Below are 19078 nucleotides of genomic sequence, written 5' to 3'. Positions count from 1 at the left end.
ATCATTAATTCATAATAATAAGTTGCTATTTTTGGTGATACAGCAACAATATAAACTAATTTTATTACCCAAAAGTGTGTCTGACTGAAGAATTAACGTATTTCTTATTTCTTTTTCTAACAGATTAATCCACTAGACTGGAATGTACGCTGGCTGGAGATGAATTAGGGCATCTGCGGATACAAAGAAGAACGAGTCCAGAACGCAAGAACATCATCTGAGCTAACTTACTCAAAAACCAGTAAGTTGAGATTAGAGCTTCCTTTAAATGCTCCACTGGATGTTGACTTGATTTACATACACATGTACTGGGAGATTTGACTTTGATGATGCTAAAATATATTTAGGAATGCAATATTTAGGTCTAGTTTTTCTGCAGTGGATCGAGTGCATGACTGACTGCTTTCATTAAAACCACAAGAGCAGATGTAACTCATCTGTTTTTCGCCGTACAAATGCTTTTAAAACTTATGTCATAGTTTAATACCAGATATTTCATTTTGCATGAAAAGGAATCAAGCATGAATGTTTTAAAACAATTTATCATTTATTTAGTTAATACTAATTTACTTACTATTTTTTTGTATTGAGTTTATAAATTTATTATCGGGGCGTAACTGAAATCTGGATACTCAGTGCTGAGTGTGTGTGTGTGTGTGTGTGTGTGTGTGTGTGTGTGTGTATATTATATTTGACACTTAATAACATAATGACCTAATATATGTAGCATAGATACAGTACATATAAATAACGAACCAGAGAGAAGAAACAGGAATAAATGGAATGGAATTAAATGGAATAAAACTGTGTGAATATAATCATATATTATTATTATGTAAATAATTACAATATTAAAGCAAAATGATATGTCTACTTCAGGAAAACTTTACAATTGAGAAGGGGCTCTTGTACCGTATTATACAGGAGTTTCAGTTTAGTCTTTTTAGCACAGAGACTGGAGCAGTTTTAGCCTTTCTAGAAACCCAAGGACGCTTTACAATTAACACGTTTTACACACAAGCACATTACACATCAACACTCATCCACACAAGGGTGAAAAACAGCAGCCAATAGCGCACAGCGTACTCTCAACCGGAAACCACTGTCCACCTGGAGGAGGACTGCATCCAGCACTACAACATTTACCCAGTGAGTGCCAATCCATATCTGGGCACACATTCATACACACATTTACACATACACATACCATACACTTTACACATACACAACAGATCAATTTAGAGTAATCAATGTTTCTGGACAATTTAGAGTATCCAATTCACCTGATCTCCATGTTTTGGACTGTGGGAGGAAACCCACGCAGACACGGGGAGAACATGGAAACTCCACCCAGATAGGGACTTGAACGCAAGACCCCAGTACTGGGAGGCGAACGTGCTAACCACTAAGCCACCGTGCCGCCCATATCCACTAACTAAGGATAGTCTTAGTGAAAACTTGGAAATCTAAGCTTACTGCAAATAAACAGAAGCACTTTATTCACCAAAATAAAAAAAGTTTTCAGGAAAGAAATTTGTGTAGATTAATATCCAGCGCTTTTTTTTTACAAGGATTACAGTTTTGTTTACTTAACTTAACTCAAGTTACCCACCAGCACCCAGCAGTGAGACTTGCCGGAGTAGAAGGAAAATATGGCGACACCCCTGTTCCTTACTAGTGTCGCACCTTATCCGGCGCACCTTATGTGTGAAAAAAGACCAGAAAATAGACGTTTACAGATAGTGCACCTTATAATACGGAGCATCTTATAGTTTATATGGTAAACCTGTTAAAAATATGGTAACTTGTTAAATCATGCCTGGATACAAGCTGAGATATGAGAAAAGAAATGTTGCAGTCTGGTAGAGACATTCTTGAGAAACCCTTGCTGCTACCTCTTTGTTTTGGGCTGTCCCGATACTTGGGAAGGGATAGGGCTTGTTAGCCCTTCATACAGAGATTTTTCAGATGTACATTTCAAATAAAGGGGTCGGAGAATCACTGGTAAGATGGCGGAACAAGCGACCAAAGAAACCCACAATATAATTGGTTGCCTTGTTACGATTAGCACTATATTACCATAGTTTTAATGTTTTATGTGCGAATTCTTCACAATACGCATAAGCATAGCATAAGTTTTAGCTAACTTTCCCGTTCCACCTTAAATGGTGCAACAGACGGCATGGGCTACAGCATTTAAGGCGGAATGGAAGAATAAAGTAAACTAAAAGAACAGAGAAATTAAGAAATGGACAATAATAATTAATTTCTGCACCACCTCCCCCCTTTCTGTAGAAATACAATAAACCCTAAAGTTAACTAGTTAAAGTTAACTTCAGCCCGGCAGGATCACCTACGCACCACTGCTAGTAGCCTGGTATTAAGGCAGTGTTGTATATTTATTGTTATTTATTTATTGTACATTAACAAATGTCATTGTGATATACCAGTGATGCCCAACCCCCAACTCCGTCACTGAGAACTTACATTCTTCCACAGTCTTTCTTTAATAGCTGTAAGAAATTGGTTTATTTCAGTTCTGTCATTCTGATAATGAGATAATGGGTGCTTTAAGGGTTGTCCCAAATCTTAGCGGGAGGATTTTACCCTGAAAACAAGGGTTAGGGGTAAGTGGTAGGGCCAAGAGCAGCATCCCAAGTTTTTCCATGAAGTTTTTCCAATGAGTTATTTTTTTTATGTCTACATATTGCAGTAGAACATTGTGTTTACTGGCCACCCCACCTGTACTTCAGCTCCACACACCGATGCATGAAGTGTATAGTGTTTGTGAGGTAAGCCTACAACGCTAAAAAGCTTCTTAAGCTCGGTAATCGTAAAGGTTCCTGCTGACTAAATGCCCTTACTAATCTTTTCCTGTGGACGCATAACCACACACGGGTGTGAGGCACTGTGTAACACAGCCCTGTCAGGACGACTCGCCTTGCTTTTCTTTTCTCCAGTTAAATCTCTCTCAGTCCCAGCGGCCTGTGTTTACTGAGCTGAACATCTGCTTCATGCTACAGTGAATAGAATTCAAATTCATAAACATTCATAAGCATTTCGTTTTTCACCCATTTAACTCTGAACCTAGTGATGCATCTACGAAGGGAAGAGCAAAAAGCCTCTTAGAAATTAAAAACACAAACACACACACACACACACACACACAAATTTAAAACATCAGCACAGTGTTAACGTGTGATCAGGGCTGCATTTTGATTAAGAGGTGAGTTCTTCATACTGTAGGAGACAGTTTACTGAGGTAAACTCTTTGACTTTTAACTATAGATGAGATTTCCATTTTTATCACAATATGAGTTAAGCTAAACGCATTAAAATAGCTGTGATAAACTGCGTTTCCTGCATATGCAGCAGCAGAGGGAGCTCTTCACTCTGCAGACTCTACGTACTCACGTGACATAACCAGACTGGAGGCAGAGTGAGGTAGAGGTCCACAGTGAACACACACACTGCAGCAACTGCAGAAAAATCACCACAGCCTTCCAGGTGCTACCAAAATACAACCATCATTTAAGGGCCCTAGATTATCCAACATTTTTGTATTTTGTGTTATTGTGTATTTTTTTGCACAGTAAATAATGAGAATTTTGCACTGAACAGACAAACTGCGAACTTCAAACACTGTTCTGTCCTTATAAAAAGGCAAAACTTTACTCATTTTAGTTACAGTATAATGTAAAGGCAACTTTACAAGAGGATAAGGTGTTATTTCTAGTTTTAAACAAAATACAGTGTAAAAAAAAAAGTATTTGACCCTTACAGATTTCTTTTGTTTTTGTTTTTCTATCATTTTCATTTTTCAGATTACCAAACCAATTTTAATAACAGATAAATATAACATGCATAAATATATATAAAAAACAGTTTTTAAGTGATTGTTTAGGAGAAAAAGCTATCAAAATTAAACTGGCCTTATGCAAAAAGGTTTTTCCTTCTCCAGTAAATTAACTGTGATTTTTGAAAATATTTTTGGAAAGCTGGTTTCAGTTTCCTCAGGACTTTGGGCAAAAAGTGGAACTTTTTGAAAGGTTTCATCTGGCTTAAAACTAACACATAATTTCAGAAAAAGAACATTATACTGAATGTAAAACATGGTGGTGGTAGTGTGTGTGATGGTCTGGGGCTGCTAGACAACTTGCTGTAATAGATGGAACCAGGAATTCTGCTCTTCACAAGACATGAGAATTTCCGACCATCAGTTCATGACCTCAAGCTCAGGTGCAGAGGTCAAAAAAGTACCTTTACTTTGCAAAAATTCTACTCAAGTAAAAGTAAAAGTACCCATCTAAAAATCTACTTGAGTAAAAGTAAAAAAGTACTCAATTTAAAATGTACTTTGAGTAAAAGTTACATTGTTTTTTCCCCAGCATTTTATTTTTTATTCAGTAACGGGGAGTTTTCCAATGTAGCAAAGTAAATTACTTGTGTCAAAATGTACTTGAGTAAAAGTAAAATTACCTGTTTTAAAAACTACTTTAAAGATTACAAATTATTCATAAAATCGACTTAATTACAGTAACTTGAGTAAATGTAATTCATTACCTTCCACCTCTGCTCAGGTGTACTTGGGTTCTGCAGCAGGACAATGATCCAAAGCACACAAACCAATCCACATCTGAATGGCTTTAAAATAAACTAAATGAAGGTTTTGGTGGATCTAGTTAAAGTCTGATTGAGATGCTGTGGATGATCTTAAACAGGAAGTTCATGCTGGAAAATCCTCTAATGTGTCTGAATTAAAATAATTCTGTAAATAAGAGTGAAACTAAATTTCTCCACAGAGATGAGAACGACTTGTTGCCAGTTATCACCAAGCGCTTGATTGCAGTTGTTGCCACCAAGGGTGGCACAACCAAGTTATTTACTTTTAGGCAGGGGCGTAGCAGCAAATTCTGGGCCCTGTACACCCTCTATGTTAATGGGCCCCTATCCATGCCAGTAAACAAAGGAAAGTGAGTGAAAAAAAAATCAGGATTTTCATGGGCCCCTCTCCCTACTCGGGCCCTGGGTAGTCAGGTCCACTTTTCCCCCCACTACCACGCCCATGGTTTTAGGGGACAAATACTTTTTCACACAGGGCTAGATTAGTTTTGATAGATTTTTCTTTTTATGAATGAAATTTTCATTTAAAAACTAAAATGTGTTTGTTGATCTGGAAAATGTAAGAAAACTGCAGGGGGAAAACACTGTTTCTGTAGCGCTGTATGATACATATCGCTCCTTTAAGCAGCAGGAAGTACAGACCCCGGTGGTGGAGGGCTTGTTTAAGAGTGTGCTGTAATTGCAGTGAAATAGGACTTCATTATTGGAACGTCTGGCTGTGCTCATGCTCGTCTGCTCCTGTCTGTCTGGACCGCACACATCAGCGGCGGCGGTCACTGAAAGGCTCTGTTTGTTGTGTTGTGCTTTTTACGCTTTACGATGCAATTTTCTGCTTTTCTGGGTCACAGGCGCCACTACGGCCGAGAGCAGAATACATTTAACAGAGACAGAGAGAGAGAGAGGGATGAACTGAGAGAGAGAATCAGGGAGAGAGAGAGCTGCACTTTTTCTGCTTCACTGCCAGAAATTGGAACATTATAAAACAAAATTACACAGGAAAAAAACATCCACATCTGTAAATGCAAACTGAACCTGAAAAATGGCTCATTTTCTGTGCCTCTCGCCTCTCGCCACCAAATATGTGGCACTATTTCACAACCCCAACTCAATTAGAAATGTAAATACTACATTTTTTTTTTACACTGAGATTCCATAAGTAGTATAATATTTGATAGCTGTATTTAAATCATGATGTGTTTTTCCAGGGGAATAATTATCTTGTGAGGTGTTTAAGCGATACAGGTCGATGCCCCACCCAAATCTCACAGGTCAGAGCTTAGAGCCCAACCCTCTAAATCAGTTGAAGGAATGCCATTTTGGTCATGAACCTCAGACAGGATTAGCCAGCAGACTTCGTCTGAGGGAGGAATCTGTACAGGTCTGTGGCAGGTCAGCAGATGAGGGGGATGTAAATACTTTTAAATAATGAGTTTTTGTGCTTCTATTGCAGTTAAGGATGAACTAGCTTGTTTATGTTTTGCTGTTTAACACAAGTCCAAACATGGGTCGTGGCCAGCAACAGTTTAGTGACAGCCCTTTTAAACAGCTTCTTCTTAAAAAGACTGAAACTGGCAAGAATAGAGCTGGTGAGATCTCTTTGTATTATAGCCCATAGACCGGTTCTAACTTGTGTAAGAAGTGGTATAATATGGAGAGTTCCCCTTTAACATATCTGTTAAAAAGTTTTTATTTCTAAACTATGCAGATTAATTATTTATCCAGTAATAACAAAAAAAAAAAAACATAATGTAGTGTATACTAACGAATAAATTACAAAGAAAGTATCCAGAACGATCTGAGGTTTGACAGTGTAAATGAATGTGGACAGGTGATTGTTGCTATTTCTGTGTGTGTGTTGTAATTACTAATTAATAATGTTTTAGTATTTATTATTTTATTATTATTTTATTTTTATTCAGAAGTATTTATAACCTAATGAATAACTTGAATATACTCTTTAATCAATTATTTATAAACTAGCCTTATTTTAAAGTAGTGCTAAATATTGCTAAAGCAGATTTCGTCCACCATTACACTTATTTTATTCTGACAAAATGTCCCGACTGTCCACTAAAATGTGAGATGTTTGAATGGAAACCTAGTTTCAGTGGCACATACATAGTTGCACTTAAAGCATACATGAATCAATCACACACACACACACACATGTACACACACACATTGTACAGATAGTTACAGTTAAAAGCTCAGGACTGAGGATCTTAACTGTTCAGAGGCTTCTCCTCACTGCTCTCACAATCTGACTTTTCTTAATTCTAGCATTCTGCCCTCTTGGCTTTAACCACACACACACACACATACACACACACACTAACACACACACACACACACACCTGTTCAGTGGTCACTTTGTCTTATCACTGGTGTCCTTGAGGCGCCATTAGCTTTAGCTAACTCCTTATCTTCAGCTCATTCTGCCCAAGAAGCTAAACCAAGATACATGGAGCCCATTTCCCCATTAGTCTACAATATCACACCCAAACACCAGTGAGGAACCCCAGCACAGCATCCGCACACCTGATTTACAGTTTAATGCAGTCTCAGCAGTGAAACACCACCTTATCAGGACAGAACTTTCTACCTTTTTTAGGCCCTATTTTAGCAACATGTATGCAGGCCATTAACGTGCTGCTTGATTTACAGTGTGTCCGTGTGTCTTTGCTATCGTAACGTCGGGAAAAGTTCACCTTGCACAGAAAAACGCATGCACTAATTTTATTATCATTTCTATTAATGGGTGAGTTTTGGGTGTAACATGCAATAAACCGATGAGTGTGTTGCTTGCCATTCCCTTTAAGAGTCAGGTGTGCTCTGACTTTAGCACTTTGCCATGTCATGAGTGCAGTTACCTGGATGTGTCTAATGCTGATATAGAACAATTACCAAGATAGCACTACACCAGAAAGTTACTTGAACACACTTCATATTCATACATAAGGCGTACCGGAATATAAGGCACATTTTAAGTGACAATAGTAACAAAACTGTAATAAAAAAAACTGTTAATTTGAGTGAGTTAAGCACTTCCATTTATTTACACTAAGCTTATATTTCTAGTATTTTAGAGTGCTTAGCAGCAGTGCTAGCTGTGATTAGCATCACCGTTAGCTACACTTAGCAGCAGCGCTAGTAAACGCCACCTGACAGCACTACGCTGAGGAACCCTGAGTGTTCTGGTAAGCCAGGGCGCTATCAGCTAGCTGTTCATCCCACATATCTTCTTTTAATGCGGTAAACATGCAGGCTACAGTCCGATATACTCACCTTTGAATGGTGAAAGAGCTAGTGCTTAAAACGCTTGAACTGAAACTCACACTTATTCAGCAAAGTGGTTTGCTCCCTACAACCTGGCTGGTAAAATTCATATATAAGGAACCCTATTATAAGTTGCACCGTGCAAAAAATATGGTAATTAATCATGGGTTTGACTTACTATTGTAGGTCGCTTTGGACAAAAGCGTCTGCCAAATGTAATGTAATGTAATGTAATGTGATGTAATGTAACATGGAATAAACCAGTCAGTGGGTTAAGTTTGTCTGCCAGTATATTTCACCTGAAGAAAGTAGTCAGTTGGTTTGGCCAAGCTTGTTTACCAGCATAACAAAGTTGTTCCAGCAGTATGAGCAGCTTGATCAAACTAATCAATCAGTTTAACTGCTTAATGATCATCTTTTCAGTAAGTGTGTTTCCACGTTCTTACTAATCTGATCTTAATCAGATGTGAGTGGTTAGTCGCTGTACAGAACTGCTTCAACTCTGGAAAGTTGGTGTGTTTCCTCACATTAACTGCTCCTTCAGATTCTTTCACAATATTTCGACTGGATTAAGATCAGAACGTTGACTGGGTCATTCCAAAACATTAACTTTATTCTGATTGCACATTTCTTTGATAGAACAGCTTGTGTAATTAGAGTGGTTGTCTCTCTCCGTGACCTTTATGGACAGATATCCTGACATTTTCAGTTAAAATTCTGTAATATAATTCAGAATTCATTGTTCCATCAATGAAGGCAAACCATCCTGGCCCAGGCGCAGCAAAACAGGCCCAAACCATGATACTATCACCACCATGTTTCACAGATGGATAAGGTTTTTATGCTGGAAACCTTTTTTTTCATTTCAACAAAAAAGTTATATTTTTGTCTCCTCCGTCCACAAAGCATTCTTCCAATAGATTTCTGGCTTGTCCAAATGATCTTTATCAAATTGCAGAAGGGAATCTGTGTTCTTTTTGAACTCTGCCATGCACACCACTGTTGTTCAGTGTTCTTCTGATGGTGGACTCATGAACGTTGATATTGATATTGATAATGTGAGAGAGGCCTTCAGCTGCTTTGGCGTCCTTTGACACCTCGCCAACTATCGGACTTCTTGCTCTTGAAGTGATTTTTGTTGGTCAACCAATCCTATAAATTTCCTCCATTTGTACACAATCTGTCTCCCAACTTTATAGAGATAGTTTAGAGATAAAAAATAAAAATTACAGCCTGATGAGCATCAACCAATCTTTTTGTTCTGAAATCCTTTAGATATCTCCTTTCGTTGCACCAGGATACATTTCAGCATGTAAAGAGCAGATTCAGATTAACTGCTAATCCTGCTTTTGTCACTCACAGATGTGTAATACTGGGTCATTTTCCTCAATAAATGTGTGACCAAGTATAATATTTTTCTACTTTTAGGTCTTATGCATGCAGAAATATCTTTTAAACCCATTTTAAAGTGTTCACAACCTTTCAAGCACCACTTTAAATAATAATTAAAAACACAATTTAACCTAAAATTCAAACAACAAAGAAAAAAAAATAAGTTGAGCCAAAAAAGTCAAAGCAGAAAGAGCTGAAGTAGGACATCAGAAAATTCAGGCTGAATAAGGAGAAAAGAAACGAGGGATGAGAGAGGGAGCTGACAGCTTGACATCAGAGTTTACAATGATTGAGCTACGCCTGACATTTCCACAGCTGTCATTGACAGCAATCATCTAATAAGAAAAAAAGAAAGGAGGAAGAAAAGAGGAAAAGAGGACCCAGTGCTGTGGAGCCTGCCATTTTTCCTGACCTGTTTTTAGGTGCTCTTGAGGTTGTAGTGCAGCGTGACTTCAGTTCAGAGTTTAATTTAGAACCAAAATGCCCCATAAAGCAGTTTTACATGTGACTGGATGATGAGCAGGTTTAACATCAGTAAATCTCCAGCTCAACTCTACAGCAGAATTAGATTAACCCTGCTCTCCAAGTTCTTTTAACTACTTTTAGGGGTTAAACACTTGTCCCATCTAGATTCAATTACCATCTGTGTTGCATCAGAAAATCAATCCAGCTTTTCACTAAAGAAATTAAGAAATTAAGATAAGATAAGATAAGATACTTTTATTGTCATTGCACAGTGCACAACGAAATTTAGCAGCAATCCTTACAGTGACTGAACAAAAATATAATAAAATAAAAAAACACCTCTATGTACAAATACACAAAATTTACAGTGGATGTATGAAAATATATACAATATAAGTAACAAATTTACCCAATACTAAATACAGAAAGTGCACAGTGCGTTGAAAGTTTGGTTATTTAGGTTTGTTAGTTTTTATTTTTTCAGTTCCTTGGTAGTGGTCTGAGAGTGTGTGTGCGTTTTGCAGTGTTCAGTTCTCGTACAGTGCAGGGGTAAAAACTGTTTTTCAGTCTGTCTGTCCTGGAAGTGATGGACCTGAAGCATTTTCCAGAGGGCAGCTGTTGGAAAAGATGATGTCCGGGGTGGGAGGAGTCTTTCAGGATGTTCTGCTGAGACAGCGAGAGCTGAACAGGTCCTCCAGACTGGGTAGCGGGCAGCCGGTGATCTTCTGGGCCACGTTGATCACTCTCTGTAGTGCTCTCCTTTCTGCCACTGTGCAGCTACTGTACCAGGTTGAGATGCAGTAGGTTAGCACACTCTCAATGGCACAGCGATAGTAGGACACCAGCAGCTTCTCCTGAATGTTGTTTTTCCTGAGAATTCTCAGGAAGTAGTCTCTGCTGTGCTCTCTTGACTGCAGCTGTGGTGTTTGTGGTCCAGGAGAGATCTTCAGAGATGTACGTACCCAGGAATCTGAGGAGTGGTGTGGGGTCTGTGGGTTTCCTCTGGAAATCTATAACTAGTTCTTTTGTTTTGAAGGAGTTCAGAGAGAGATTGTTCTCTGCACACCACTCGGCCAGTCCCTGAACTTCATCCCTATCTGCAGTCTCGTCTCCACCAGATATGAGTCCCACCACGGTCGTAAATGCAGAGCTAAAGTCTATAGACAGCATCCTCCAATAGTTCCCCTGGTGTTCCAGGTGTGTGAGTGCTGTGTGAAGGGCAGTGGTGATGGCATCTTCAGTGGACCTGTTTGCTTTGTAGGAAAACTGAAGTGGATCGAAGCTGGGTGGGAGAATGGCTCTGATGTGCTGTAGAACCAGTCTCTCAAAGCACTTCATTATGACCGGTGTGAGTGCAACTGGGCGGTAGAAGTTGAGGTCGCTGATGGTGTTCTTTTTTGGCAGTGGGATGATGGTGGCAGACTTCAGACAGATTGCTCGTATGGCCTAAAACACGGTGGTCAGGCAGTAAAACCATTATATTAAATATATCTGAAAGGAAAGATAATCCTGGTGGGCAAGACTACAGACTACACACTGATGGCAAGTGAAGGTCTATTATGCAGATAAATGATGGCAGGAGGCATCTTGTGCACTGTGCTTAAAAATGTTTGATAGACTTTGCCTTATTTTTTTGGGTCTCAGACAAACTCTACTCAATCACAGCTCAGAACAACCTAAAGGTGTCCGTACACTACACGACTTCAAAAAAGACTTTTAATAGACTAAAGTCTAACACCCTCTCACACATACAGACTTTTTACTCACTTTACATAAGATACAATACAATAAGACAAAGTAGTGCAAAAAAAACTTTAAATATAATGACTTTAAAGTGCTTCCTGTGTTAAAATACTTTTCATATTAAAGTAAGAACCATATAAGGCATATTAACGGCAAAATATGTTCTCAAGACTTTATCTGAACGCAGTACAAGAAAAAGAAAGAAATTTATCTGTGAGTAAGTATAGGTCGGCATAATTCACATTTTCTTGTTTACAGACTACTATTCTTCTATGTATCGGGTTATTTAGAGGATTATTTATCTTGTTTGATTGGGTAGGAATTGTTTTGAAATGTAAAAAAGCAGTAATGCAGAATTAACACAAAGTTGAATCATGCTCCTATATTCCTTGCAGATAAAATACTACACCACCACTTAGTACCCCTGAACTCATGTTGTAGAATACTAAAAAATTGTAAGTATAAAAAAAAATGTCTGTTTTCTGTGGGTCTTGAAGGCTCTGTCCTAGCACCAAGCTGGTGGAACAATCTTCCACTGGTATTGATGGTATTGATGGTTTTGAGGGTTTTGATCACTTTGAATCTGATGTAGTCTACTACAGAAAGCAGGTGGAGGGAACACAGAAGAGGATTTTAAGTCAGTTGCGGGGGAAAGGAAAAGTGACGAGAGACTGCACAAGAACCTGAGTGTATTTCCTAATGGGAATCATATTTGTGACAATAATTCATTCCTTGGGAAAATAATTATTATAATAAATATACCTGATGTTTGGAGGCATGATGATGTGTGGTATGTGGATATTTGGCTCTTTTAGTTGCTGAGGTTAAGGAAAGGGTTCGGGGTCAGGTGAAGCAGCAGTGTTTCAGGTGCCGTCATATTTAACGTAAAGACTGAATCAAACGCAGGTAAACCTGCTGTCTCTGTGTGTTTTAGTAAAGGAGAAAGAGAGAGACAGACAGAGAGGGAGACAGGGAGGAGGAGGAGGAGGATTGGCAGGGGATTTCTTCCTTGGAGGGCTCTCAAACATGGGTCAGTGTGACTTGGGTAGCAGATGAGTGGAACAGTAGGTTTGTATGTAGGCCAGGTGACGTACTCTACACTGACAGGATGCTTTTTTTCTTTGTTTGCTCTCCTAAATGAAGCATCTGTATGTATAGTTAAATATACTGCTGTAAATACTGAATAAAATTCAGACTTGTTTTTAAATCCTTTAATTCATTCTGTTTCTACTGACAAGAAATAATGCACCAAGAAGGAGTTGTTGGAATCAAATGAATCTTATATATATGTGTAAAGATGCTCCAACTGGCCCCATAATGCTTGATTAGTGATAAACATAGCGACCAGTCAGGCTAAGGAAGTAGTGCAATCTGGCAAAAACATTCCTGGATCAGTGTCAATTTCGTTGCGAATAATTTTCTTCATAGTTTTGGTCAACAAAGCTTTTTTTCAAGACGAAAACGAGACGATAACTAAATAAAAACAGTATTAAAAAATAAAAACGAGATGACATTTTCGTCAACGAATAAAAACGAGACGAAAATGTTTGGAAGGGACGAAATCCAATCAGAACTGATTTAGTTCTGTAAAAGGTAGGGACCAGTTAGGAAGTGGAGAGGCGGGACAAGCGGGGGTCAACCAATCAGTACAGATCTCCAAACAAAGATCAGTGTTTTAATAAAGCTAATGTTATTTCATGAGCTGATGGTGTGTTTAACTCGACTGTGTACAGATTAACTCACTCATTAATATAAGATCATCTGTTTAATCCCACAGTGGGAAACATAAAGCTAGTGTTAAAGCAGGAACAGGTCAGAAAGGAAAAATATGAAGCGACAATATAACAATAAAATAAGTGAATCTATTAAACGCAATTATACAGCACTTTCTCATCAGTTTCTCACTTTAACTCATGAAGTCTTTAACTACATCCTGAGAGCATCTCTACAGGACAGTGTGTGTGTGTTTTTGAGCTCATTTATAGAATGTAGCTACAGTAGGTGTGCTGAGATAAAATTAGATCCTTTAAAAGCTGTTTTTTTTACGTGTACAGCTCTGTTCAAACTATAATTTAACTATTAAAATGTTTTATGACCTGATTTCTAAAACAAAATATCTAAATATTAAATATTTATGGTCACCTACTTACAATAATAATCTACATTAAAATCATATATAAATATAAATATATTTTACACACAAACATTAGCAATATTACATGACTGGTTAATAAATGTTTAATTCTTTATAAGTGTGTAGTTAATAATTCAAGGGAATTGATGAAAAAGCATTTACATTTACATCCTTTACATTTTAGTCGACTATATTTTTATGATAGTTAATCGACTAAAACTAGACTAAAACTAAAAACATTTCAGATGACTAAATTATGACTAAAACTAAATGCCATTTTCGTCACAAGACTAAAAGGCTAAAACTAAATCACATCCATGACTTTTGCCATGTCCCATGGTAGCTAAAGAAAACTGTAATAAACTGTAGGATATCTACAGTTTATTACAGTTTTCTTTAGCTACCATGGGACATGGCAAAAGTCATGGGATACAAAAAACATGCCATGTTCCTCATTTTTGAATTCATTGATTAATTTTGCTCAAACTTTTTGGAAAATGATTTAAAATAAGAATCATCAGCACTGATAAATCTATTCACATGAACATTTAATAACTAATCCTCACTCATTTCTTCATAATTACACTGATTTACACATTTTTAAAGCTTTGTAATGAGAGTTCAGAACACAGAATCCACACTCGTTTCCAGCTAATTTGTAAGCATTATTTTTTTCACTTCTGAAGTATTCATGAAGCCTTAAGACATACAGTTTTCAAGCAACATGAAACAGATCAAGAGGACCGTCAGGGGACTGGAAAACGAAAGAAATAATTGATGATGTGTGGGTTAAACATCTTGCTCTTCTAAACTGAGTGTGCTCTGCAGAACTCTGGAAAAAATGATCAAAGGAAAGATGAGCGCTGGTCCAAACAAATACACGGCCGAAGGCAGGCTGGAGAGATTAGACTTTTTATTTTAACCTGATTGTATCCAGCTGACTTTCTGTCTGAAGCCGACCTGACCACACCCCTATTAAAATCCCACCTGTAACACTTTAATAAAGGAATTTCAGTCTGAATAGTGATTTTTTGTTTTAGTCATATGAGCTAGTTTCTTCATGTTGAGTGAAGGCAGGGTTATTCCAAGATAAAAGAGTGGACAAGGAATTATTTTACATGTTTAAAAAGCTTGATATTTTTTTTATGTAAATAATTGTAATGCCTAAATAAGGAATGCTCTCTTTTTTTTGCTCTCTTTTTTGCTCTCTTAAAGCAGCACTAGGTAGGATTTTCTTGATTTTTGATCTTTTTAAAGAGTAAAACTACAGCTTGAAACTCACTGCAGCGCTGCATTGAGGTGTAATAGGAGGAATAGCGGTGCTCTCGTGTCTGTGCCGGAGCTCCTCTGAGCTCAAACCAGACTTTTTCGAGGCGGCCGCGACCAACGCTCGCGAGAACTGCGACCTGCTTTCCGACCTTTAGTTCTAACAGTTCTACAAGGACTACTGGTTCATTCTTTACAAACTAACATACAGACACTCTGGCAGAAGCTGGAAAGAGACCGAATATGTCTGAAAGCCAGAAAACGAGAAAGAGAAACTAATCCGCCTGAAACATTTATTACACTCTACAACTGTAGGGGGAGCCCACGAGCACAAAATCTCAATCCTACCCAGTGGAGCTTTAAGTTATCTTATTTTGGCCTCCATTGCTCCAGGGCTATAGAATCTGGACTTGATGGATTTGTCAGAATCAAGAATTGTCTTGTCTCGTTGCTGAATATCAGTATATGAGCAATATCCAGTACCAGTCAAAAGTTTGGACACACCTTAAATTCAGTGTTTTTTTTTCATTGTTTTAAAATGTTTTGCATTGAAGATTAATACTAAACTCATCTAAACTATAAAGAAAAACATGGAATTATTTAGTAAGCAAAAAAAATGAAGCTAAATGAACCAGAAGAGCATCAGTTGTAAAGTAGTGAAGAGGTAGAGTTACAGGTATACAGTGAATAGTGAATATTTGAGTAATGTTCTAATCCAGATTAGAACAAAACCTACTCAATTTATTAAAAAAAAACGACTTTAGGAGTAAACATTATAATGAAACTGTCTTTAATCAGTACTGTTCCAGGAAAGAAAGAGCAAGAGTTTCCTCTGTTGTACAGGATAAGTTCATCAGAGTTACCAGCCTCAGAAACCGCAAAATAACAGCTTCCCAGATAAGAGCATCTAAATACTTCACAGAGTATGGTTTGGTTTGTTTTACACTTTTAAATTACATGATTCCTTATGTGTTTCTTCGTGTGTTTCTTCATAAAGTCTTTCATTCAACTTATAGTGTTTGCGTCATGTGGGCCAAACCAAGGACAGACACACGCAGATACCAATCAAACAATGTATTATCAAAGTGATTAGGCTTACAGGGGTAGTTAGAGACAGGCAGGGTCAGTGTCAAAAGGCAGAAATTGTAAACAACATACCGGAGTGAAGAAGGCAAACAGGGGTCATACACAGGAAATCCATAAGGAAAAAGGGCTCAGAAAAAAGAGTTGTCTAAATACAAAGGTATAAACAAACAATAAGGAAGACAAAAAACACAAAACAGATTTATAACAAAGGAAACAAACAAAAGAAACAGGTATTAGAAGAGCTAGTAAACTGGATTGAATACTCAGCGAGGAGCAAACGAAACAGAGGGGTATTTATACTTATACAGACCAGGTGTGGGCAATCAGAAGCTCGATGAATGTGAACACCGTAGAGTCACATAATCAGCAGAGTTTTAAAGGTCTAGTGTAATGGCATGCTGGGAGTTGGAGTCTTTAATGTCTGAATCAGAGCAAGCCAGCGCAAATGGTCACTAGTTTCGACCCCTATGTTATTTAACTTTACGTATGTAAATAGTTTTTCATTCTAGAGCATCTCATTAAAGAAATAGGAATATTATTGTAATACTCACAGAGACAGTATGGAGGCTCGGAGGCCCTCAGGGCTCCCCACAGCAGATGTCAACCACTTGTACTGCTAGCTCATTATTCTGTGTGGAAACTGTCAGTTGAATTATCCCCAACTGCCACTGCTTTGAGGTGGCCACTGGAAATCAGTTCCCGTGTAGTTACTTCCTCTCCGAATTCTAACGTGAACATGAAGTCTATTTCAAGTGATAAGCTGGAGTCAGAATTACGACTCCGTAAGCCTTGGATAAATAAATTTCTGCCTGAGATTCCCCTGCAGCTGTGTTACGGTTGGCCATTCTCAAATCATATCTCATCTATTATAAACACGGTCTCAGAATGAGGGATTTTTCCATTTCCCCCTAAAGGTGCTGCCCAGTGACTGTAATTTCCATGCTGAATAGCACTCTGCTATCAACAAAATCACTCTCAACATTTTTAAATGAAAAGCTCGATTTGGGCATGAAAGTGCCTCGGCTCCGTCCCTGGCCGCGCGCCAGCACGTCTGGGGAACGGGTTTAATATTTGTTTGCATGCATAGTGTAATCTAGACTGACAGTGCTGAAGGAACTGCCTTTCTTTACCAAACGGAAGCCTGCCGGCGGAGCACAGACAGTGCTGGATCCATCTCTGCAGCTCACGCTGGATAACCCATAGGCCTGCACTATATAGCCTTTGTTAAATTTCAGCTCCATTTAAGATAAAGCCCTAAACCCAACACCCAGTGTTTCCTTTAGGACTGTTTTTTTTTTAGCAGCGCTGGCAGGCTAACACTCACTACTAAACCCATGTTTGGTAATGTTACATGAGAGATGTAGAAGTACAGTGAGGGTATACTGCAAAACTGCCCCTGTAAACTCTTAATGCTGCAGTTGGTCTGCAGGTTTAGGTTCAGCAACAGTATGTGCTGAAAGAATGAGGTCAGCTGACTACCTGACTATACTAAATATAGACCAGATTATTCCATCAATGGATCAATTTTTTCTTCCCTGATGACACGAGTATATTCTGAGATGTTAATGTCAGGATTCATGGTGCTGGAATTGAGAAAGAGTTCAGGGTTCAGGGAGCGTGAGATCATCATTTATCATTTTCACACATGGATTGAGAGAGAGTTCACCACAGAGTCCAGATCTTAACCTCATTGAGAATCTTTGGGATAAAGTGCTGGATGGAGAAGAGCTGCTTTGTGCAGTGGTCAGACTCTACCATCATCAATGCTGCTGCAAGATCTTGGTGAAAAATTTATGCAACACTGGATTGAAATAAATCTTGTTACATTGCAGAAGCTTATTGAAACAATGCCACAGTGAATGTGTTACGCAATCAAAGCTAAAGGCGGTACAATGAAATAATATACAGTATATATGTCCTTTTAAAGAACCATATATATTTATAATAGCTTCTTCATAACAGAGAGCAATTCCTGTAATCATAGCCTTCCAGAATGCTGTATAAGATAAGAAATATTGAGAATCTTTGTTTTATAGAGTGTAGATAGATACAGCAGAGGCAGAGGTACAGCAGAGGAGGATGAATACAGTAGACAGCTTGCAGAGTACAGGATGTGCACACAAAAGGCTCCTTCATGCCGGTGATGGAAGGAGAGAGATGACCAATAAAAAGCGAACAGCTGGTCTCGGCGTAGCTGCTACGTCACCCTAGTTCCAATGACCTTGATGGCTTGCTCTTTTCCCAGTCCCAGCTGAATAAAGTTAGATTGAGATTCATGTCCTCGTTCTCACTCTCATCCTCTGACTAATGCATGTCTTTATCCACCCTTCTCTCCTCCGCCCGTCTCCAAGCAGCCTTTTTCTTCACCACTTTGATTTTCCCTCCAGACCAGTGCATTCAGATTTGCAGTCTTTTGATAGAGAGAAGAATCGAGAGAGCGGCTTAACCCTGTTGAGAATTGGCCTGTGCACTCTACAGGGTCATTCATTCTCTTCTCTTCTTTCCCGCCAAAATTCACAGAAATCTATACACAGCTCAGAACTGAACATTCACTCAAGGAGAAAATGTAACGAGAGAAACCAGATTCAGACTCTGAGTCTGGTGGTATAGTGTTGCTAAGTACATTTACCTTTAGAGTATTTAGCCGACGCCCTTATCTTTACAAAAATGCTTTGTTGATAATTAAAAAATCTATATCCATAGCTAGTTTGTAGAGGATGGAATCAGAGTGATACATCAAGTGTTTGATAATGTTAAGACACCTTGAAAAGTGTTAGTTTAGGAAGTCTTCATTCTTAGTTTGAAAACAATGAGTCACTCTTCTGTTCTGACACACAGTGGAAGTTCATTCCACCACCTTGGTGCAGGACTGTCAGGGATGTCTGTCTTCTGTGGGATGGTGGATCTGAGTCGTACTGGAAGCCCTAAGAGCTCTTGGTGCAGATCTGGCTTTGACCGTTACCATCAAGTATGAAGGAGCTGGTCCATTTGCGGCTTTTAAACACCAGAATCAGGGATTTTAATCTGATGCAGGTGCAGCTACAGTAATCCAGTGGAGGGAACAAAGCAAAGGAGTCACATGACCGAACTTCA

The 19078-nt window shown here is 38.4% G+C and overlaps 1 protein-coding gene across 1 annotated transcript in view; it reads left to right on the top strand.

Moving 5' to 3' along the window:
- The window catches only part of elfn1b (extracellular leucine-rich repeat and fibronectin type III domain containing 1b), a 214009-nt gene that overhangs the window by 147515 nt on the left and 47416 nt on the right, over window positions 1–19078 (top strand). The window contains exon 2 of the mRNA XM_022668633.2: window positions 124–241. The gene's annotated coding sequence lies outside the window, so the exon portion shown is untranslated. The remainder of the gene's footprint in view (window positions 1–123; window positions 242–19078) is intronic.

Source organism: Astyanax mexicanus, chromosome 21 (genome assembly GCF_023375975.1).
Source record: "Astyanax mexicanus isolate ESR-SI-001 chromosome 21, AstMex3_surface, whole genome shotgun sequence".
Taxonomy (NCBI): domain Eukaryota; kingdom Metazoa; phylum Chordata; class Actinopteri; order Characiformes; family Acestrorhamphidae; genus Astyanax; species Astyanax mexicanus.
The sequence above is the reverse complement of the archived record's forward strand: the minus strand, read 5'-3'. Positions and strand labels throughout refer to the sequence as shown.